General features: G+C 42.3%; 1 protein-coding gene across 2 annotated transcripts in view; it reads right to left on the bottom strand.

The window, feature by feature from the left end:
* vegfc (vascular endothelial growth factor c) overlaps positions 1-20388 on the bottom strand; it is a 213030-nt gene that overhangs the window by 95513 nt on the left and 97129 nt on the right. Inside the window, exon 1 of one of the 2 annotated variants that reach the window (XM_048525771.2) lies at positions 1304-1323. The exons of the other annotated variant lie outside the window; for it this stretch is intronic. The gene's annotated coding sequence lies outside the window, so the exon portion shown is untranslated. Of the gene's footprint in view, positions 1-1303; positions 1324-20388 lie in introns of those variants that run through there. 2 annotated transcript variants of the gene reach the window in all.

The following is a 20388-nucleotide window of genomic DNA, read 5'->3' as shown; positions in this document are numbered from 1 at the left end:
AGAAAGGCTACGGCAAGAAATGCCAACAAACAGAAAGTCTTCTCAGAGGATTAATAAAATTGGTTCTCACTCCTCTTCCACTAGAATAACAAAAATACACTCCACAACAGCTGATCATTATAATCTGAATGCCTTTTCAATGTTGGTATTATAGTAATAACTACAATATGCAAGCTCTCAATCACTGTCAAATCCCCAATGCACAGACTCCTGTAGGATGTAGTGGATTTAATTAACCAAGGTTTACTGAAACCACAATTACATGAGGGCTTCATTCCCAACAGCCTCATTCTAATCGACAGTTACTGCACCAAGATTCCTGGCATGTGCAGAAACACATACCAGTAATCTTGACTGCTTGGCTTCAATTTACCAGTGAGATATATCCATTTGATTGGTGTTTGGATTAGTTTGTGCATAAAAATGGCTGGGTGCCCGACACAAAGTGGGGATTGTTGCTTTATTCCAGCTAAGGAAAGCAGCTGAAAGTGTTACATTCAGCAAATTAAAAAGTCACATTTAAAACACTTGAAAAACAAGGTTCTCTCAAGAGTTGGCCTAATTTCAAAAAGTGCCATCTAGTGTGATCATCAGTGATCTGAATCAAAAGTCCCAGTATCCCAGTCTGCAATGAGTTGACTTGTTTGTGGAAATAACTGAAACTTTGCAATTAAGAATGCATCACTATTACGAATGCTTCCCTTCAAGCCTGCTCCAACATTCAAATGGGCAGATCGTGGATTTTTTAGATTAGATTCGCTACAGTGTGGAGGAGTACAGTACAGTGTTGCAGGAGTTTCGAGAATCGAGGGAATACAATTAACAGGTACTGCCTTCAAAGAGACAGCAAAAAGACAACTGAAGTCCAGGGCGAGGCAACATAAATACAAGACGATCATGTGCAGAATGAATGAAAGGATTTTGGAAGAACTTTTTGAATTGTGTGAATAAGTGAATGATGAGAATGCAGAACATGGAGTGGTAAAAATAGGCCGGAACTGAAGTGCTGAAGGACAGACTTAATGCTTACAAGACGGACAAAGGAATCAAGGAAAGAGATAATTAGAGCAAATGTGGCAAAGTAGAGAGTATAAAACTGTATTATTAGTTCACTTACTGGAGATATACATATATGTGTGTGTGTATAATATATATTATACATATGTACATATAGAAAGCATTCTGCCAGCCTGTTAAGTATTGGCTGTTTAAAAATTTCTGCTTTTCCCCAATTTTTTCAATGCACTATTTCAGGCCACGAATGGTTTTTCCTTTCTATGTTCTGGAAGATGTTATTACTCACTCAGTTAGCTTGGTAATTACGTCATGCAGCAAGTTGTTCCGATCTGTGGAGACATATGCAGGGATTATGGATTTCAGCGTCTATCCCATTGTTCCTCATCTGTGACTCCAAGTATGAGGCACTGCTATAGTGGTATTATTGCTGGACTACTAATCAAGAGACCAAGGTAAGGCTTCCTGATGATCATGAATCAACTGAAGTGCAAACCCACTTTCACTAATCTACCTTTGGGGAAGGATATCTGTTACCCTTATCTAGTCTGTCTTACATTTGAACTCAGACCCAAAGCAATGTGGTGGACTGTCAACTGACCTCTGAAATGGCCTAGTGAGACATTCAGCTGTATTCAACTGCTAACAAGTAACAATAAATAAATGAACTAGATGGATTTTGCCTCAGCACCAGGAACGACAGTGGCAAACACAGCCCTGTCTATGTTGCAAAGCTCTCTTCACTAACATCTGGGTGCTAGTGACAAAATGGGAGTGTTGTCTCACAGATTAGTCAAGCCAACATCCTGGCACATTTTTACTCATAGAATCACATCTTACACACAATGTCCCATCAAATTCCCGGGGAAGGCCTGTCTAACCAACATGACAGGGACAACAGAAGCGGTGATGTAGTGCTATTGTGTTGCAGGGGAGTTGCTCTGGGAGACCTCAATATTGACAATGGACCCCATTAAATCTCATGGCTTCAGGTTAAACACAAACACAGTAACCTCTGCTGATTACGATGTACTGTGCTCCCTCAGCTGAAGAATAAATACTCCTCTGCAAGGCAGGGCACCTTCATTCTCTTGGTTGAGAAACGAGCCGCATTTCATGCCTGCAGGAAGGCATTTAATGGATGAGATGGTGAGGTTAGGGCGTTAGATGGTTGCTAAGTGACTACTTAAGAGCCTTAATTGGTGATGGGGCAAGAAGGTCATCCATGAACTGTCTCACTCAGAACTCAATTTTTCTTTCACTCGCATTATTTCTCTTTCTGTAAGTTGTGTGACATCACTTTTAATTCTTTTGTCTTCTTCACCCTTCTTCTGTTTCGTGTGCTAATTCTTAAAAGTCATCAGTTACAGAGTTTGTCCCCTTGATCACCAAGGTCCCAGATGCAACATTGCTTTCCCCACAACATTATCAACCACCTCGCTGTTAACATCCAGATATTCACGAGTCCGGGCCACTATTTACATCAAAGATCTTGTGCTGAGTATGACCAAAGTACGTACGTTTTGTTCCCAAACTTTGCAAAAGAACACTTTTGTGTGTTAAAGTGGAACAAATCAAATGATTTTAAGGTAGGGCCCCATTTAGTAGTGGAAAAGATGAGGTTTTATAAAATCATGGCAATTCCACAGGAGTCGATTGAATTGTCAGGAAAAAGATTTTAATTCTGCTGTTTGCTGTTTGACTAACAGCATCTTGACAGTTAAGGACTCAAAGAATCCAACCAGATTATAGGCTTCAGCCATCAAAAAAAAGTCTGATCTGTACCAAATGTGTAGCTGGTTTATTGGAAGATATTTTGAAATGAATGAATGCTTTGTGCAGAGGAGCGAAAAGGATGTAAACATCAAATTATCCTCAGTACAATTTAGGGATTTTATTTACAAATTTAATTCAAACCCTTTAAAAATGCTGGCCTAACACTGTGCTCCTTATCATCTCACAGGCATTACTTCTAATCACTACTTTCAGGACTTGAACCGCTGTCTAACTCTATTTTTAGCGTTTTCTACAGCACGTGTGGCCTCCAGAGTTGGTGGTTGATGGCATCTGAGGGTGAGCAAACTGTAGAACTGTTCTGAGGAAGGGTCACCGGACCCAAAACATTAACTCTATCTTCTTCTTCAAAGATGCTGCCAAACCTGCTGAGCTTTTCCAACAACTTAGTTTTTGTTCTTGATTTACAGCATCTGCAGTTCTTTTGGTTTTCATATAGAACTTTCTTCTCTGCTGAATTTAATCACACAAAGTAGGTCGACAGGCTCACCATGTACCTGTCATTCAGGTTCTGCGGGTGGTTCAGTGATCTTCCACAACAAACCTCTCAGCCTCACATGACGGGTAGATCCCAGATTGTGGTGAAGCTGCTAATTTGGTGCGAATGTTATCAGCAGCACTCCTAGTTCGGGGTAGTGATAAACCAGCTATGGTTGCAGCTGCTGACTGCTTTCCATCTTACTTACACTGAGACATTGAGTAAGGGTTGGCAGATGGCCCAGTTATAATGGGCTTGTCGCGATTCAATGAGGTTGGCCAGGTGGATCTCATTGAGTACGAGTTCCCTGATTGAGGCTATTAACTTGGGCCCATCAGGGAACCCTGGCTGACAGATATAAACAGGAGTCACAGGGACTCTCCTCACTCTAGGGACTGGCTCTGAGCTAGCTAGTCAGAGCTCATGTACCGTGCAGGTGTAAATAAAGGGTGACTTGGTGACAGAATATCAGCCTCGGTAGAGTTATTTCAGAGTCAAAGCAATGGTGACATTTAGAAAAACGATTAATAAAGTCATCTGAAGGTGGCTATAAGATCATACCACCAAAAGAAATCTTTTATAAGACATGACAGAAGGAACATTGACTAGATAGAAAGGAAACATCTATGTCACATCTTGAAATGGATAATTTTCACAGTCATAACATACATTAAAACAATGACTGCACATCCAAAGCAATGTATTGACTACAAGGCACTTTAGGATGTGAAAGACACCACGTCAACTTAAATGCCTCTTTCCATCAATGATTATAATAGTCTCAAATCTACACTGCTCCCAGTCTTCTTCTGAGCAATAATATATCACATTCTAGCCTCAGTAGAGCAGAAATTATTCTACACTGTATCAGTGCATTATCCCTTATTCAGAAAAGAAAGAAAACATTTCATTTAAATGAGTGCTGATGTGGATTTTATCTCCAGCAGTGTATTTGTCCTGATGTGGTAATGCTAATGGTATCATTTACAAAAAGAAGTGAGGCATGACTAGTGCAGTATTGGAAGATTCCCCAGTACATGTTTAATACAGCTCACTAACATATGTGGTTATCACGTTCACAGAGACATCAAAGTTAACCCACTAAATCATAAAGATAATCTTGCTTCAAGTGATCCAAGTTAAGATAGTGTTTGTGATCGTTATGCTGTCAGGTCATACGCTCTGACAGTGCTGGTATCTCAGTCATGTTTTCTTAAAAGTCACAGTGTGACACAGTGTGTCTCTTAAAGGTATATGCAAAACATAACACAATATTCCAAAAAGTGTTTTACAATCAGTGAAGCAGCTTTGAAATGTAGACACCAGTTGCAATGTAGGAAACAGGACAGCCAATACAGCCAAAACTGCTTTACTTTTATATTTCAATCCTTTTGAAGTAAAGGCCAATCTTCAAGCTGCTTTCCCTATTACCTACTGACTTGAATGTTGGCTTTTTGTTATTCATGGATGAAGACTCCAAATCCCTCTGTTCTGGAGCTTTCTGCAGTTTTTCTCCATTTAAATAATATTAAGCTCCTCTTTCTTTCTGCCAAAATGCATAACTTCATATTTCCACAGATAATATTCCATCTGACAAGTTCTGTTTTCCATTCACTTGTCTATCCCTCTGCAGACTCTTGTCATCCTTGTCACTTGCGTTCTGACCTACTTTTGTGTTATCCAAGACTTTGACTCTAATACCCCTTCTTCATCCAAGTACAAACATAGATTGTAAATGACTGGGGATGTGTGAGACACTGAAAAGACATTGCCTCAGTTGTGAAGCTATTATAAGCAGCCTGAACCTTTTATCTTTACCATCTGTCTTTGCTCAATGGTAAAAGTGTTGTGTACTTACAGCACTTTCTGTTTCAGTAAAATTATCCCAAATTTCTCAAACTTCCATATTTTCAAATCAGACCTCTGATGAAGGGTCTAGGCCCGAAACGTCAGCTTTTATGCTCCTGAGATGCTGCTGGGCCTGCTGTGTTCATCCAGCCTCACATTTTATTATCTTGGAATCTCCAGCATCTGCAGTTCCCATTATCACATATTTTCAAATCAACTTGACTCGCCCAGATACCTTTACTTCCTTTTTTGGGGCCTTCTGTACATGAACTATACCAGCGGACTGAAAGGAGTCAGCAGATTATTCAATTCTGGAAAAGCTTAAACTTATTCTCATTTTATAACGACAAACATTCCTTTTACAATGGATAAAAATGAATCAGTAACTGAAACCATGGTGAATTTTGCCTTCTGTGTTCCAGAATTTTTGAGGACATGTCTCATGGGGCAAAGTACAAAGGAAGTGCCCATTGGTCAGGGACTATCTGAGGTATAACCTTGGCCAGCATCTGGCTGCAGCTCTCACCTCAGACTTTGTAATCATGGTCTCTTTTACAGTTGTACTATGTGGAATAGTGATCCCTTCCCAATGCCCCTTCAGATCTCTGTATGAATGTGGCCTTGACAAAGATCCATCCCCTTTCTTGCTCTCTTCTGATTGTGTTCTGTGGCTCTTGTCTTAAAACAAAATGTTAACTCACCCACTTTTGAGTGGAGGGACAAAAAAACACCTTTCTGATGTCTTGATTGTGAATTATTAATACTATGTTCTACATTGACAGTTTAAGCCGTGTGAGCCATAGCTACTGAGCCATTAATTTGGATCAGAAACCATTGACTCACCAGTGACTTGGCAGCACACTTAAGTCACAGCAGTCTCTTCAATTTTAGTTTATTTAATATGCAAAAACATCAAAGTGATTTTCTCCAATTGGATGTTTTAACCAATAATATTTTCTTCATTTAAAATGCTCCAGGGTGTAAATGACTATTATGAGGGGGTATAATTTTAAGCTGATTGGACGAAGGTACGGGGGAGATGTCAGGGGCAGGTTCTTCATACAGAGAGTGTTGGGCACATGGAATGTGCTGCCAGCTGTGGGAGTGGAGTCAGATACTTTAGAGACTTTTAAGTGAGTCTTGGATAGGCACATGGAGGATAGTAAATTGTAGGGTATCCAGGGTAGATTGATCCTAGTAGGATAACCGGTCAGCACAACATTGTGTGCTGAAGGGTCTGTACTGTGCTGCACTGTTCTATGTTCTACGCTCTATGAGGTCGTTACTTACAGAATCAAGTAAGTTTGCAACTCTGCACCTTTATTAGGAAGCAATGTGCAATCAGAGTACAGACCAACCAATTAATTAATGATAATGTTGTAGTTCACATCCCCTTCAAAATAGCTCCTGTTATGAGAGCTAAAGGGTCAAATTACCCAAAGCCGGCAACCAGTCCTGTTGGACATATCTGTACAACAGCAGGACTTGGCCATTTAGCTGTGCTCATGCAGACTGGGGTATGAGCCATATAGCCCTGATTAAACTATTGTCTTGCAACTCCTGTCAACTGTTCATTATCTTTTATCTAATCTTAAAGTGATCTAACCTGATCTGAGGCTATAAAATTGGAGATTTTTATCACAGTATCAGGAACTCGTGGAATCTTGTTTCCATTAGTTTCTGACTCAGGGTAACATTAACTCGGCCAAACTTGTCTCAATTGATATTGTTCATCAGAAATCTGAAGAAAAGTCCAGACCCAAAACGTCAGCTTTCCTACTCCTCTGATGCTGCCTGGTCTGCTATGTTCATCCAGCTCCATACCTTGTTATCTAGTTTATAATATTGCTGTAGTCACTGCAATTCTTGCCTCCATCAGGCTTCCTAAGTAAACAAGAGTATAAACGGCTCTTGACGCATGGAGTACAGTTCCCTCTTTAAAGTGTATCTTATTAAAATACAAGCTCCATTCTAAAAGTAATTATTGTTTTGGACAGTGCTCCTAATTTGCCTCATAAACCTATGTCTGAAAGGAAGTACAGTGAGTCACCAACTGTTAAACAGCCCATGCATGGTTTATAATTCACTGCAAATGTTGGAAAGTGCAATTTGAGGACCACCTAGCTTCCACTATTCTGAGAAATCTTAACAAATACTCCATTCTAAACACTGCTTTCTGCCAGCAGAACTGAAAGCTCATAAACTATTACAGTAAAAATGTCTACATTAGACAAGCACGCTGTATTTCCTTCACTGAGGATAAATTACGAGAAAGAAAGGAGTTTGATTTCATACAGAGATAACAAGGTGTAGAGCTGTATGAACACAGCAGGCCAAGTAGCACCAGAGGAGCAGGAAACCTGACATTTTGGATTTGAACCCTTCTTCAGAAAATTCATTTCTTACAGAGCTTTCCTCAACATCACAATATCCCAAGCAGTTTACAGCCAATGGAAGGCTTTTGGAGTTTGGGTACATTTGTGAACGTAGGAAACGCAGCAGTCAAAATGTGCACAGCAAGCTTCCACCAACAGCGACTCAATATCAACCAAATAATCTGGTTTCGTAATATTGATTGAAGGGCAAAAATTGGCTATTCTCTAAATAGCCTGACCAGAACACCTGACCATACAATATGGATACAATAGCAGGACAGATGCCTTGGTATGTTCTGATGGCTTATCCACCTGCTGACCCCACACACTCTCTCCACAATGCACAATTCAAGTCAGAACTGTGGGCAAACACTTGTTCGCCTGAGTCCTCTCCAGTATGAAACAATCAGGAAGCCTAACGCCAAATCTGAACAGAGCAATAAGACTGATGAGCGTCCCTGGATCTACTGACCAGCTCTGATAATGACTGCTAGCCACAGGATAATGCAAGGCATCAACCCATTAAGCCCAGGTTGATAGGGACTCCTGAACTCATGATCTCTACCACAGAAAGGGACAGCAATGAGATTGAAATGGCATCACCTGTTCCCAAGCCACACATCATCCTGATTAAATCATTTCTACTAATTCTGCATGGGACAACAAGGGCCAGTACATGAAGAAGACCCACCGGCAACTTCTCAAAAATCACCACAATTATCTTAAAAAATAACTAGGACGGACTCAGATTCGGGCATAGCACTAGAAACATTTGGAAGGGCAGAGGGCATCTGCACAAAGAACTTAGCATTCAGCTGCTAAGGTTTTTGTTAAGAGTTTTTGTTTTTGTTTAGCTAAGAGTCTGGATCGACATGGATAAAAGATGAGTTAAAGGAGTTCAGTTTCAGGCTTGGAGGGAAGGGGATGCTGATTGTTCCACTCCTGTTTTTATAACCTCAGCTGTTCTTTTCGCTGATTCAGCTCTTTTCACTCACCAGCTAAGTGTGCTATCGCTGTCTGATGAAGGGTCTCGGCCCGAAACGTCAGCTTTTGTGCTCCTGAGGTGCTGCTTGGCCTGCTGTGTTCATCCAGCTCCACACTTTGTTATCTTGGATTCTCCAGCATCTGCAGTTCCCATTATCACTGTGCTATAGCATTGCTGCTTTCAGATTAAGATTGTCAAAATCTTGCTTGGTGTTGACTTTGAAGAATGGGCTTTATGGAGTGGATGAGGTCATGGGGAATCTTGGATTAAAAGATCGATTCAGTTTCCTTTGAAAGACCCAGTTTGCCATTTAACTGTAGTTGTATGCAATGAGGGAGCAGTTCAGATCTGTATCTGAACCTCCCCTGAAAATCCTAGTTTAGAATCTGCCCTACACGAACAGAGCAAGAGAAGACACTGAATAGGTTTCTCTCTTGTGTAATGATTCCGAAAGTGTTAATGCTGAAAAGTGCATAAAGCTCCATCCAAACTGACGGCATTATGAGGACTTGGGTGGGGAAAGGCAGGATATTTTAGAATCTTGAAGGAGTCTGTCATAGTCATATTGCCTGGAAACACACCCTTCAGACTAACTCGTCCATTCCAACCAAATTTCCCAAAGTAAACTAGCCCCATTTGCCTGCATTTTGCCCATATCCTTCTAAATCTTTTCTATTCTTATACCTCCCAAATATACTTTAAATGTTCTATCTGTACCTGCAAATACCACTTCCTCTGGCAGTTCATTCCATATACACAATACCCTCTGTTTGAAACTGGTGCCCCACAGGTACCTTTTAAATCTTTCCCATCTCACCTTCAAACTATGCCCTCTAGTTTTGAATTCCCCGAGCTGAGGGAAAAGAAGTTTACTATTCACCCTATCAATGTCCATCATGATAAAAATTTAGGAATTAGGAGTGGGAGCAGGCAATTCAGCACTTTGATTCCACTTCACCATTTAACATGATAGTGGCTGTTCTTATCCTGGTCTGAACTCCACGTTCCTGTCTGCTCCCCATAGTCCTTTATCCTGCTTTTTATTGGTAACATTTCTACTTCTTTCTCGAATCTGTTGATTAATTCTGCCTTCAATGCATCCTGGGACAGCGTGTTCTGCAGGCTCATGACCCTCTGGGAGAAATGGTTTCTTTCTATCTCAGTTTTGAACCTACCTCCTCTCATTCTGTGTCTATAACCTCTTGTTCGAAACTGTCCAGAACGTGGAACATCTATTCAACGTTCACCTGGTCATTCCCCTTTAGCATTTTATATACCTCAATCAGATTCCCCCTCATTCTTCTGAACTCCAGCATTTCATATCAACTTATATAAGGTCACCCTTCAAGCACCCACACTCCAGTGGAAAAAGTCCCAGCTTATCCACCCTCTCTGCACAACTCAAACTCTCCAGTCCCAGCAGCTAACTTGTAAATCTTTACTTCACTCTTTTGTAATTTAATAATATTCATCTTAGAGAAGGTCAACCAGAACTGTATGCAGTACTCCAAAAATGACCTCACCAATGTCCTTTACAGCCACAATAAAACATCTCAACTCCTTTTCTCAATGCTGTAACTCCAATGAAGGCAAGCCTACCAAACCCCTTCGCCACCACCCTGTCTACCTGTGGCACATTTTCAAGGAACTATGTGCCTGAACCCATAGGTCTCTCTGAACATCACCTCCCAGGGCCCTATCATTACTGTGTAAATTCTACCTGGTTTGTCTTAACAAAATGCAGACCCTCATGTTCATCTAAATTAAACTCTATCTGCCAATCCTTGGCCCAGTGGCCCAGCTGATCAAGACCCTGTTGTCCTCTTTTTTATGATGCTGTCACTTTAGGAGATTATATTGTCCTTTTTTTTGAAGAGAGGTTGTAACGTAGATCTGAGTCTAAGAGAGGAAACGATTTGTGGGGTCTTGGGTTTTATTTTAAAGTTGGAGTAATCGAACCAGCCTAGGTATGGCCAACTCTCACAGAGCAGGCTTTCTAGTTTATATTAATTTTTAGGTTTAGTTTTGAGCAGAAACCTTTGGGATCTCAAAAATGTTGAAAGTTTCAGTGAATGTATTCTCGCTGCTACTTTCTCTGAATTTTCTCTTGATGCTTTTTCCCTCCTGGATTGGCGAACTGCATGTGAGAATCTGAGTTTTCCTTTTTGCCAAGAAGTGTTTGCCATGCTGCTGTGCAGAGGGACTTGGGTGTCCTTGTGCATGAATCGCTGAAGGTGTGAGTGCAGGTGCAGGCAGGTGATTAAAAAGGCAAACGGAATTTTGACTGTCATTGCTCGAGGGATGGAGTTTAAAAACAGGGAGGCTATGCTGCAGCTGTGTAGGGTCCTGGTGAGGCCACACCTGGAGCACTGTGTGCAGTTTTGGCCTCCTTACTTGGGAAGAGATATACTAGCACTGGAGGGGGTGCAGAGGAGATTCACTTGGTTGATTCCAGAGTTGAGAGGGTTGGATTATGAGGAGAGACTGAGTAGACTGAGATTATACTCATTTGAATTCTGAAGAATAAGGGGAGATCTTATAGAAACATATAAGATTATGAAGGGAATAGCTAAGGTGGAGGCAGGGAGGTTGTTTCTGTTAGCGGGTAAAACTAGGACTAGAGGGCATCACCTCAAAATAAAGGGAAGCAGATGTAGGACCGAGGTCAGGAGGAACTTCTTCACCCAAAGGGTTGTGAATCTGTGGAATTCCCTGCCCAGTGAAGCAGTTGAAGCTACCTCGCAGAATGTTTTTAAGGCAAGGCTGGATAAATTTTTGAACAGTAAAGGAATTCGGGGTTATGGGGAGTGGGCGGGCAAGTGGAGCTGAGTCTCAAAAAGATCAGCCATGATCTTATTAAATGGCGGGGCAGGTTCGACGGGCCGGATGGCCTAATCCTGCTCCTAGTTCTTACGTATGTTTTTGGGAAGTTACTAATTTGAACAGCTAACTAGTAATATGTTCCCGTATCTATTATTTGGTTAAGTTTTCCAATAGTTCAGTTGTTCTAAATTTGTTTTTCTTTTGTTTGCTTTTTAATTATTGTGTTTAAAGAAATTGTGTTTTCCTTAACCGGTCATATTTCATGTGGAACATGGCACTTCACATCTACCTTTAAAATAAGAAAATGTGATCGTCTAAGCCACTTTCTTAAATTATATTTAGGGTGTCTGGTCTGATCTGTTACATCTTAGATAACCTTCCTCACTGTCCACTATACCATGAATTTTGGTGTCAACGGCAAAGCTACTAACCATGCTTCCTATAGGTTCATCCAAATTGTTTATATAAATGACAAATAACAACAGACCCAACACTGATGCCTGTGGCACACCACTGGTCACTGCCCTCCAGTCTGAAAAACAACCCTCCACCACCACCCGCTGTCTCCTAACATCAAGCCAATTTTATATCTAATTGAGATAGCAAGGTGTAGAGCTGGATGAACACAGCAGGCCAAACAGCATCAGTGGAGCAGGAAAGCTGATATTTCGGGCCTAGACCTTCTATCTAATTGGCTAGCTCTTCCGGGATCCCTTGTGATCTAACTTTAGTAACCAGTTTATCCTTGGTCTCTTCCTTAAATTTGTAACAATGTTCGCCTTACTAGTCCAACTTTTACTTGATTGTTATCGTGCCATAAGCTACATCTTATTTAGAACTAAGAGGCTCCTCTCGTTAGACTACCTAATTGCTCTACTCTGCTGCTTTAGACCAAGTAGATCTGTACAACAAGTCAGGAAAGGGGATGGTGATAGCTATCTACGTAACCACACATTGGCAATGGTTGACATTGTGTGTTTATACAATATTCCTTTGAATCTTTGTCAAGGTCTCTGAGAAAGCACATTTTCTGGCAGTGCGTGGGACCTTCCTGCATTCAAATTAACAGATCTGTTTCCCACATCATTACAGCCACTTCGCTTGATTGCCAGTTGTGTTTTGGGGACAGAGTCTGAAGCTGTGAAGGCGCTAAAGAAATGCATCCCTGTTCACAATGCACAAATGAGAATGTCAGCATAGTGCAACATGGAACCCAGCAGTGAAGCAGTCAGGGAGAGCAGTGCTGCGAATCTGCTCTTTTCCAGGAGCATTTCTCAAAAGATGTATTGCACATTGTGACTGGGTGGTAAATGAAGCTGATTCACAGGTACCTGGAGATTACAAGTTTTAGAATCAGGATGATACATGCAGAAAGCTTAGCACTGAAACGATAACCAGATTTCTAGACCATGCTGGTGCCAAAAACTTTTTTTTTCTAATTCATACGATTCACAGTCAAACAACTTTCCCATTTCTGATCAGCTGCTGATCTGTTTTCAAGAAACTTTACTTTGGCTACTAGGAGTGGAAACTTCTTTTTTGATCTGAATATTATTGTATCACTGCCAGCTCTGAGACAAATGCACTTGTTCCTCCCAACTCTGGCTCAAACCACTCTCCAAAACTTGATGTCATATCAGTGCATTTATTTCTGCAATGGTATGACTGCCAAACTTAAAGAATTGTTCCTTCTAGCTATTTTGGAATGAGGATTACTGCACACTGCTCAAAGTGTGCACCAGTTTTGAATACTGATTTTGTATCGACAACACAGGTTCCAAAGATGGTTGCTGTATCTCTGACCCCAAGTTCTGCTATGCACTTGAATTCCCAGTGTGAGCAGTTTATTCTCTGCCGTCTCAACAGATTGCCAAAACAGTTTCTGAAAAGCACAATGACCTCTCCTCAGTAACATTCTTGTCACAATAAATGGAGTGGTGCTGACTGGGAGGGGGCTGATGCTGTGTGGGGGTGGAGGAGCATTGGGAGATGTTGGCGCACATCGTTTTGCACTGAAGGGCAGTCAGTCATTGCCCTATATTACACATCTCTTGTGTCTCCCGTCCTCGTCTTGTGACATTGCCTGTATCTCAAGCTGTCGGTGGGCCGGTGTTTCCCAATTTTCTTTTCCCACTGTGACCCCATTTTGAGGTTTAGACATTGCCTCAGCGAGTTGTGCAGGAGGTGGGGAAGACCTTTGGGAACAAGCGGGAAGGGGTTAGCCATTCCTACCTTGGAGCTCGAGACACCAAGGTATCAGCTCAGGACCCAGTTGAGGGTCTCGATGCTCACTTTGGAAAGCAAACAGATGCAGTGGGCCATTTGGAATTCTGTGAGAGAATTGAGATTCAATTTGCCCCTGGGATCAGTGGATTCAGGCATCCGCCAATAGCCGACCAGTTGCTGCAGATCACTTGGTGAATTTGGAAGCTGTACACATATTATAGATTGTTCTTCTCACTTAAACACAATGCGTACTTTCCTGAGACAAGTATAGGCCTGCGCTTCACAGTTTATAACATCCTCGCTGCTTCTGAGCATAGGTTTCAGCACGCACCACTTTGTGACAACTCAACTGAATATGATGGACCTCCTTTCATGCATCTTTTTTTTCTTCTTAGCAACAGCTGTAGCAGGCCCAGCATCCTGAGGCCAGGCTGTGGCTGCATTATTTCATGTAATGGCTTGATTAGGCTCTGTATCTTTTTATACCCAAGAACAAAACACAATTATCTATGATAATAAAGGCATAAAAGCCAGATTCCTCTGTGCAACCATTACATGCATTAAAGTGTAATTAATATGTATTAGCTCCTCTGTTTGCTGGATCTTTTCCAGCTCCATACAGTACATCAGTAGTTGTGTGAGGTTACTCGAATAATTAAAGAAAGAATTTCCACTTCTGAAGCTCCTTTCATGCCCCATGTACAGACTCCTATTGGACCAGATACATAAACGCTATGGTCACAAGAGCAGGTCAAAGACTGAGTATTCTCCAGAGAGTAACTTAGCTCCCAAATCCAATAAGTCAGGAGTGTGATGGAATTACCTCCAGTTGCCTGGATGAATGCATCTCCAACGACACTTAAGAAGCTCGACACCATCCAGGACAAAACAGCCAACCTCAGTGGCACCATATCCACCAGCTTCAACATTTACCACCAGTGCACAGTGGCAGCAGTGTGCACCATCTCCAAGGTGCACTGCAACATCTGGACAAGGTTTCTTTAATGATAGAAGGAACTGCAGATGCTGGAGAATCTAAGATAACAAGGTATAGAGCTGGATGAACACAGCTGGCCAAGCAACATCAGAGAAGCAGGAAAGCTGACCCTGCTGTGTTCATCTAGCTCTATGCCTTGTTATCTCAAGCTTTCTTTAATAGCAGCTTCCAAATCCACTATCTGTACAAGCTAAAATAACAAGAGTAGTAGACATGTGGGAATACCAATTGTTACAAGTCTCTCCCTAAGTCATACGTCGTTCTGACATGAAAATATACTGCAGTTCTTTCTCACTCTTGCTCTGTTCAATTGCTGGAATTCCCTCCCAAACAGTTCTTTGGGTGAACCTACATAACACAACCTGCAGCGGTTCAAGACGTCTTCTCGTCAGTACTTTCTCAAGGCATTACAGACAGCCTTTGACATCAATGCTATATTCGACTTAATGCGGCTTTGAAACTGGATTCAATGAGTATCAGAACGCAAAATGGTTGGAGTCCCACCTGACACATAGGAAAATGGTCGTGGTTGTTGGACGTCAGTATCTTCAGCTCCAGGACATCTTTACAGGAGCCAGGGCAGCATCCTAGGTCCAGCCATCTTCAGCGGCTTCATCAATGACCTTCCCTCCATCATCAGGTCCAAAGTGGGGATGTTTACCAATGATTGCGCAATGTTCAGCGCCATTTGTGACTCCTCAGATACTGAAGCAACGAGATCTGGACAATAGCTTGGGCCAACAAATGGCAAGTAACATTCATGCCACACAAAATATCGAATTATGACCATCTCCAAGAACAGGAAATTTTATCATTGCCTCTAGACAGAGGACTCTCCAAAGTCTGCCCACCATCTACAAAACACAAATTAGGAGCATATTGGAATACTCTCCACTGCCTGATAGGTGCCGCTCTAACAGCACTCAAAAAACTTGACACCATCCAGGACAAATCTGCCCACTTGACTGGCACCACATCCATAAGCATCCAGTCCCTCCACTACTGATGCCCAGTAGCAGCAGTGTATATTAGTTACAGGGTGCACTGCAGAAGTTCACCAAATATCCTTAACCACACCTTCCAAACCCATGACCACTTCAATCTGGAAGGACAAGGGCAGCAGATACACGGGAACACCATCATCTGCAAGTTCTTCTCTAAGCTACTCACGGTCCAGATTTGGAAATATATCACCATTCCGTCCCTGTCGCTGGGTCAAACTCCTGGATTTCCATCCCTAATGGTGTTGTGGGTCTACCTACAGCAAGGAGACTGCAGCGGTTCAAGAAGGCATTCACCACCCTCTTCACAAGAGCAACTAGGGACTAGCAACAAAATGCTGGCCAGCCAGAGCTGCCAATGTCCCGAGAATGAATTTAAAAATTAAAGATGGGCAAAAACAGTGGCCTTGCCGGCAATATTCGCTTGGCATGAGCGAGTTTTTAAAAAGTGATAAATCACCAGGTCATCTACTTGTGTGATGACGGATAGGGAATAACTGGTGGCCAGGACACAATGGAGAACTCTGCTGGTCTTTGCTATGATCAGGGTACCTTCTAAAGCATCCGGGGAGAGAAGAAGAAGCCTCAGTTTCACATTTCAACTAAAAGACAACTCTGACAGTGAAAAACTCCCTCAGCATTTGTGCTGGAGTGCCAATCCAGCCTAATGGTAAACACTGTTGAGTGTCGTATAAGCACATCTGGTTTAATAATGTACTTTCGAGACGGAAATCTGCCTGACCGGGCCTAGCCTACTTGTGATTGCAGACCCATGGCAATGTGCCCTCTGAAATGGTCCACAGTGCCAATCAGGTGCAACAGCAATTAAGGAATTGGCAACAGCTGCTGGCCTTGCCAACAACACCCACATTTCATGCAAGAATAACAACTACTTATATTTATAGAATTGTAAGGATATCATTACATTGCTGGGCCCCATCTTAGACATGCTTTTGAGGCTAAGGATTCATTTTGCCAAATTGCTCCTAATAGTCCATCCCTCAACATCAAGAATTCACTTTGTGGCTCTCCGCTGCAGCTTCTTCAGGTTCCTTATGTCTCTTTTATGTCCCAATAAACTTAAGTATACTGCAGTGGCATCATTTATATTGCAATTACATCATTATGTTACCTAATTAAGATGTGATTCTTCTGAGAGGCTGTTCTGTTCAAAGAAGCTCTGAGCAAGGACTTTAGATGCAACATATTAACCAGTGACCACCATGTTTCTGATACTTTCCACTGTACTTAAATAAATTTGCCTGATTTGTTAATTATTTCAACAAAAGGGAAATATTAAATGGATATAGAGGGAATACGGGCATGTGGCAAGACTGAAAACTATATATAAAGTGAATCTATCAGAGACCAAACTAAAAATGAACAACTGCAGAATAAAACAAAAGCTACACATTTTCTAACATTTTAAACAGATGCTGTTTCTTTTGAAAGCAATTTGTTTCTTTTCATATAGCTTTTAAAACCATGCTGAGAATTGGCTGCTCTCCCACTGATATAGCCATACATCTTCCAATCTTAATGTTTGGAGGCAGACTGAAGGGAAAATGAGAGACTAGCTGCAAGCAAGTAAGAATGAGAATTAAAACTGTGTGGAAAAGTGCAAACACATGAAATCCTCAAATGTGTACACAGAATCAAAAGGATTACCATGAACAAATGAGTGAAAGAGTTCAGAATCACGAGAGTAGTAATTTTCTCCTTAAGTGACAGATGTACTAAACTGCTAAAAACAGCTATAAGAGTAACCTGCTAGAGCTAAAAGACAGACTTGTGAACTTTCATGCGACAGCCCTTCAGGTGTTTTACAGCCAGTTAAGTATTTTTGACATACAGTTGTCATTGTAATGCAGGGAATGCAGAACTTTGCACACAGCAAGGCCCTACAAACATCAATCTAGCAAAAACCAAACCATATAATCTGTTTTGGGTTTGTCGGTTGATTGAGGGTTAAATATTGCCCAGAATACCTTAACGAAGTTGCTGCAGAATACTGTCTCGGGGCTTTATAGAACCATCTTAGAGAGTTTACAGGGTCTTAGATGGATATCTCATGAGAGACACAGCATCTCCAACAATGCCGGAAGAGACAGTCATCCTAGCTTACATGTTTAGGTTTCCTATAATGAGCATTGAATCTGTGATCCCTCTTGTCTCAAAGACAACAGTGTTTCCTCTGAGCCTCTGCACTGAAATAAAACCTTACAAAAAACCGTCCATGCTGTGTGCCAGAACTGAATAAGGCAGGAGGTCTGTCACAGGATCTGAAGAGGGAGGGAGTCAGAGGTAATGGATGGTACCCCAGAATTTGAGCAGTGTTGGCCTGCCAACTATAATAAAGAGTTAAAAGCTGAGGTAAGTTATTATACTACAGTGATAGTCACATGGGAGAAAGTGGCTAGAGATGGGCAGCATGTCAAGAATATAGAGCACAAGTGGAGTAGCTACATCAAATGCGTGTCTGAGGACAGGATGATTTGGCGAGGCTGATCACCCACGAGAATGAGGCTGAGGGTAGTCAGAAAGGGAACAGGAGATACGTGAGATCGCCATCAGTCTGAAAAAGAAAGAGCCTTTGACTTTGATAGTGTCCTGTTGATTGAGATCCAGATCAGGAGAAATTGGAATCAGAGCAGTAGAATGCTAAGACAGGAAGTGAAAATGATGTAGGGAGATTTCCAGCGATGACTGTCATTTATGAAGCCCATGTTCGTATCGAATAGGCAAAAGATGAATGAGCTTGTCAGAACAACCAAGGTATCTAGTATACAGGGATAATGGGAACTGCAGATGCTGGAGAATCCAAGATAACAAAGTGTGAAGCTGGAAGAACACAGCAGGCCCAGCAGCATCTCAGGAGCACAAAAGCTGATGTTTCGGGCCTAGACCCTTCAGCAGAGAGGGGGATGGGGAGAAGGTTCTGAAATAAATAGGGAGAGAGGGGGAGGCGGACCAAAGATGGATAGAGGAGAAGATAGGTGGAGAGGAGTGTATAGGTGGGGAGCTGGGGAGGGGATAGGTCAGTCCGGGGAGGATGGACAGGTCAAGGAGGCAGGATGAGGTTAGTAAGTAGGAAATGGAGGTGCGGCTTGAGGTGGGAGGAAGGGATAGGTGAGAGGAAGAACAGGTTAGGGATTTTTCTCAGGAGCACAAAAGCTGACGTTTCGGGCCTAGACCCTTCATCAGAGAGGGGGATGCTAACCTGTTCTTCCTCTTACCTATCCCCTCCTCTCACCTGTCCCCTCCTCCCACCTCTAGCCGCACCTCCATTTCCTACCTACTAACCCCATCCCGCCTTCTTGACCTGTCCGTCCTCCCCGGACTGACCTATCCCCTCCCCACCTCCCCACCTATACACTCCTCTCCACCTATCTTCTCCTCTATCCATCTTCGGTCCGTCTCGCCCTCTGTCCCTATTTATTTCAGAACCCTCTCTCCATCCCCCTTTTGTGATGAAGGGTCTAGGCCCAAAATGTCAGCTTTTGTGCTCCTGAGATGCTGCTTGGCCTGCTGTGTTCATCCAGCTTCACACTTTGTTATCTAGTACACAGAATCTGTTATCCTTCGTTACCCTCAATTTGCACACGTGTCACCTACTCTATTTAAAAGATTGGCCATCTAACAATCTGATGATAAATAAAAGTAAACCTTTCTGCAACTATTAGCAATAACAATGCCATTATGCTACTTCATCCCGACACTATGGTTCCCCGACTATAGGTATGCTTTGAGCTATGCAAGCCATTTCAGTTCCATCAGGTTTGACAAGCAGTGTTGTCTCACCAATAGATGCTGACCTACTACTTTTTTGGAATCAACTTCAACTTCATAAGACCATAAGATACAGGAGCAGAAATAAGGCCATTCAATTGAGTCTGCTCCACCATTCAATCATGTCTGATATATTTCTCAACCCTATTCTACCACTTTCTCCCCATAACCCTTGATCCTCTTGATAATCAAGTACCTATGTGTCTCAGTATTAAATGTACTCAATGACCCGGCTTCCACAGCCTTCTGTAGCACTGAGTTCCATATATTCACCACTCTGTGGCTGAAGACGTTTCTCCTCATCTCCATTCTAAAAGGTCTTCCCTTTACTCCAAAGGTGTGCCCTCAGGTCCAAGTCTCGTCTACCAATGGAAACATTTTCCCAACATCCACTTTGTCCAAACCTTTCTGGTTTCTGTGAGTTTCAATTAGATCCCCCTTCATCCTTCTAACCTCCACAAAGTACGGGCTCAGAGTTCTCAAACTTCACACTCCATCATCACGGAACATCTATAATGGAACAGAATATGTGTGCAAAATCTTAACTATAACTGTATCAGTATGCACATTAGCATACTGCTCTGATCATGGAGGTCAGATTTTCAAAACAGGAACCCAACATCCAGATGAATTCTGGAACTTGACCATGGGCATTGGTTGCATCACCAATTTTGGGTGCAAATGCACTAATTGTATAGGAGGCAAACCCGGCATCTAATTGAGAGGCGCCAATAGTCTGAAGTGATGGGAACTGTCTGTCCAGATCTAGCCCCACATGAAGGCAGCAGCCATGTTTGAGACTGTCACAGCCTCGGTATGCAAAGGAGGCAACTCTTCACAGCTTCAGCAGGATAAATGCCTGGGAATAAGGGTGATGAGGTAAAATTAAGACCAGAGCTAGCGATCCAGCGCTGATTGTTCCCTTACAGACCCACTCCCCACTCACCACAACCCCACCCCTCACTGCCCTGCTCACTGCCCCATTCTCTGCTCCCCTCGCTGCTTCGTTGCTGCCCCTAGTGGATAAGTTGCAGAGTAAACCATCAGCAAGCCATGTT

The sequence above is a fragment of the Stegostoma tigrinum genome, chromosome 3 (genome assembly GCF_030684315.1).
Source record: "Stegostoma tigrinum isolate sSteTig4 chromosome 3, sSteTig4.hap1, whole genome shotgun sequence".
NCBI lineage: Eukaryota > Metazoa > Chordata > Chondrichthyes > Orectolobiformes > Stegostomatidae > Stegostoma > Stegostoma tigrinum.
The sequence above is the reverse complement of the archived record's forward strand: the minus strand, read 5'-3'. Positions and strand labels throughout refer to the sequence as shown.